The 4,420-nt window shown below is 44.7% G+C and overlaps 1 protein-coding gene across 1 annotated transcript in view; it reads left to right on the top strand.

Annotated features, from left to right (window-relative positions):
* BFSP1 (beaded filament structural protein 1) overlaps positions 1-4,420 on the top strand; it is a 19,858-nt gene that overhangs the window by 2,695 nt on the left and 12,743 nt on the right. The window lies entirely within an intron of this gene.

Here is a 4,420-nt window from a genome sequence, read left to right as displayed (position 1 = left end):
GCTGAGCAGTTTGTGGGTTAACTGCCCGGACAGTTCCCCAGCAGCAGGTTTAGCTGTCTGACACAAAGATAATTGACTTTTTGTTAGAATGGCTTTACGCAGCTGTAAATAGGTGGGGAGAGTACAGGACACTGAAAACCCTGAGAAGGAAACACCCAGAGAAGGGGGCTGTGCTTTTTGAAGGTGAGATTTAGGACCTGTTACAGGGGTAGGTAGGGACTTGTTAGAAAACATGGATGGTGCTTTGTTGTAGAGTCCTGGGATGTTCACTTAGCAGCTGTAAACAAAGGTAAAAAGGAAACTTTGACTCTATCCAAGCCAACAGTGGTGCAGTTTAAAAATTAAAAATGCACAGGGCCTTTACAATGGAAAGGCAGTGGCTGCTTTTTAACCAAATTTCCTTCAGTTTACATCAAGAAGTGAGTTTTGATTTTATATTTATGCTCTTGGGAGCTGCTGAATTTGACCTGAAGACAGACATGGAAGTTTCTTCAGCATCTGAAAAAAATTGGTTGGTTTTTGAGTTGTGGGCACCAAACCAAAGCCAGTGCTCTGATGCCATGTAGTCTGCCTTCTCACTCTGTTTCAAGCTCAAAGCCATCCTGATGGCTAAGGTTTCAGCTACTTAGAGGGATAAATAAAGTTCTCTAAACAGAATATGGGAGGGATAATCTTCTGTGCTGTGTTAGGGCCTTGCCAGGCTCCTGAAGCCAGAAGCATTCCTGTGCTGAAGACCTGCTCTCCTGTCTGGCTCTGCGCTCCCTCGGCAGGAGAGCAGGGCGGATTTCTTGCTTCATTTTGAGACATAAAGCATCTACTTTTGGCACACTGGGATTAACAAAATCTCTTGGAGTGGAGCATCGTCTACCAATTAATTGACAAATGTTTGTGCCCTTCACTAATGAAAAGAATTTTAGCTCTTACAAGCCATTCTTTTGCTCACACTCACGATTTGGGAAAGAGATTTATGTCACCAAGTAGACCTTTCAAAGCCACATTTATATAACTGGACCTTTTAAAGCTGCATTTAAACACAGTAGGGCCTGGGACTACTGGCTCTGTATAATTAGATGTGCATGAACCATTGAAAAGTAGATCTGAAGTTAAAATTTAGTTTTAAATCCTCTATAGCCACATTCGTAGCTTTTCACATCAACGTGAATAATTCAGACTCGGTACCAGTGGAGAATTCCTTCTCATGAAGTTGCAAAAAAAAGAATTGTTTGGTTGCATCTCATAAAAAGACTAATTACGGTAATTTTATTAAGCATCATTATTACAGCAATTTTGCATCTGACTGTGGGATAGAACTGTATTTCTCTCTCCATGATATTAGGAAAGATGCTGAAGCCCAGATTTTAGTGCCCTTGACTGAACAGGATTAATTAACTTCAGAAATTAAAAGTCTTGCTAATCGATGGTTTCATTTAAAATTCATTCACTGCTAATCTTGTGGGTTCTGCGTGCAATGTGATTCCCTGGAAGCTGCTAGACAGAAATTGGCACTGTGTTCTCCAAGCTGCCCTGCGTGGTGGTGCTCAGACAAGCTGACACCTTTTGGGGCCACAGTGGAGACCCAACACCCGTGAGAGAAAACAAAAACAAGTAGGAAAACACAATAGCTGGGCTGTAGGGAGCAGTGGGGACTTGGTAGCCGGTGGCCATCAACGAGGCCATCTCCAAGCCCTGTGTGCAGGGGTTGTTCCTGCGGTGCTGCTGCTTCTCTGGTAATGGGGAGACCTTTATCCTGCTGCAGCTGCAGGTGAGGAGGTCCTGCCTGCCTGCCACCCCCTCCTCACCCTGCTGAAATCTTGCCTGGTGGCTGCCAGCCGCTCAGTAGCAGCTTCTTGATAACTTTGGAAGCAATCCGTTGGTAAATCCGCAGAGCACAGCCCTGACGAGGCTCATCCTGGCTGTCACAGGATAAAATGCGTTCCTGGCCTGCCCGCCACCCTTTCAGGACCGGCATTCTGCGGTTTGTGCTCTCTTTGGCACCCAACTTACTGCTGCCTCGATTGAGAAAAGGCTGGTGGAGCGCCTCAGGGAGGCAGAAGGAGAGAAGTAGTAGAAAAGTTTAACCTCGGCTGGGGCAAGCCAGGAGGCTGGGAGAGTTCAGTCGCGGTCAGCAGAGAGGCAGCGTTCCTCTTTTCTATTAAAGGCACGGGCTTGACACCAGGTTGAGAACGTGGCCATTGAGCATCGTGAGGATGTGTTGTGACTGTTTTCTCTTTGGAGGAGAGCCAGCCCTTGCACTGCAGCAGAGCTGGGGTCCAAAAACACCCAGTCTTGCCCTGGCCCCATCTTTTAAGAGGAAGCACAGCCTGTCTGTCAGCTGGGGATGGGAAAGGAGATGTACAGCACTGCTGGAGCTGTGCTTCCCAGGTGGAGAAACAAGGTTAGCAACGGGCTTCCCTCCAGCACGCCCGCTGCTCTCTCCAGCAGTGGGGCTCAGGGGGCTCACAAAGACCTCTCAATCTGTTAGTGCCCCACCAGAGAGCTGCTAACCTGAGAGAAGCGAGGTGACAGCAACCTTTACAGCTCTGCTCTGCCTTTGTTTGAGCCTGGCAGCCTCCTCCACACCATTTCTTTTCCCCTAGGCAAGAAACAATAAAGACCCCATTTTTCTAAACATTCCAAAAAGGTTTGTTGCACCCCTAAAGCTACTTGACTGGATGAGAAGGTGTTTGTTGTTTTTTTTTTTTAAAATTAAGCAAGTGAACCTCATGGCTCTTAAGGTCCAGGACAGGCTGACCAGCAGCCATCTAAGAAAGCTGGACCATACGTCCAGCAAATTACTTGAACATCGAAATCAGGTTTGAAGCATAACAGGGCTGCAATTTGCCCCCCACTGCACTGACATAGATACATTTCAGCAGGCATAGAGGCACCGGGAGGTCTCTGAAGCATTTCTAAGAGGTCCTTAGGCCTTTTGCACTGAGCTTCTGGAGTAGGTTGAACATCACTTAAAAGCAATCCTCCTTCAAAGGATGACTGCACAATACTAACTCTCTCAAGGCTGCCAGGTGGATTATTTATGGCTGTGTGACACAGCAGGTATTTGAGAGTGAAGGAAAATGTCTCTGAACATGCCAGTCATTGAAAGAATTTTTGAATGAGGACCCAGCAACTAGGCAGATTTGAGCAGCTCTGAATGACGTTAGGCTGAGGTTTAAAACCTGACTCTGTTGGATGGTTGTGTATCCTAGGAGCGTAAACTCAGCATTTATTGGAGCTGTATATTTGATTTTCACAAGCTGCTACAATCTGCTTCATTCTTGCTCAGTTGTCAAAAAGTATCTAAGTTAATGAAGTGTTTATTGTCAGCTGCACACAAAAAAATTATGAGATAGATAGAAAACTGGTTGGAGGTGAGCTACTTAATAAACTACAGAAACAAAGGCAATCTCACTTTTGAAGCTGAATATTCTTGGCTGTATCCTTGGAAGTAAACCCAGTGATAATACAATTTGGCAAAAAGACATTGTTTTAGTTTTGTCAGAAAATAGCACTTTGGCTGAGGAGGCCCAGCAATTTGTAGGAGTGATAATGAAATAAAATGTAATTCTTTTCACTTGTTTCTTCGCTGTTCATGGTAAGAATTGGAAACAGACCAGTGACCAACCCTGCTAATGTTATGGGATTTCAAAAGAAGGGAAAGTTGGGAAACCAAAGCACCAAGTTGAGTCCATTTCATTGTTCTGCCAAGTTCTTCCTTTATGGTCCTTGGTCAGTTCACAAGCTAGCCCATCCCTTCAGCTTTCCAAGACATGTTGACAGAGATGAGAATAACATTGGCTGTTCATCCTTCAGGAGATCAAAAAGAAAGAACTGAGGTTGGCATGACCATTATAACTTGGTCCTTGGTGTGTTCCATCCAGGAAATGACAAGTTCCCTGTTGACTGGAGCAAGTCCCTTAGATGCCACCAGCACATCTGGGCTGAATTGATGATTTGGGGTTGGAACTAGATGATCTTTAAGGTCCCTTCCTACCCAAACCATTGTATGATTCTATGATTTCAGAAGACAGACAGGGCCCTTATGTTCAATTCTGAATTTCAGCCAGGGTTCATTCTTGGGTTGGTGTCCATTGCGTGTACTGCACATGAAGGACATTCACCACCAGAGCTGCCTTGTCACTTACCATGAGAGTTTCTTGTAGAAAGTAAGAAAATTAGAGCTGTTTGTGTCTCTATTATTTTAGGGAAAGCACAGGGATAACCAGGAATACAGTGTATTTAGGTACTTTGGCACTGGCAGCAGGTGGAGTTTGATGAGCCCCTTGTTCAGTACTGATGGCAAAGTCTCCTTACCTTGTACTGTAAGATGCTGCTGGCTGGTTTTGTTTGTTTTTTGTTTTTTTTTAATGGGATCTCATTAAACCATATCTCATATTGAACATTTTATATATAGTTTATTTAG

The sequence above is a fragment of the Antrostomus carolinensis genome, unplaced genomic scaffold (genome assembly GCF_000700745.2).
Source record: "Antrostomus carolinensis isolate BGI_N321 unplaced genomic scaffold, ASM70074v2 scaffold48221, whole genome shotgun sequence".
Lineage (NCBI taxonomy): Eukaryota > Metazoa > Chordata > Aves > Caprimulgiformes > Caprimulgidae > Antrostomus > Antrostomus carolinensis.
This window is presented reverse-complemented; position numbering and strand designations above follow the sequence as displayed.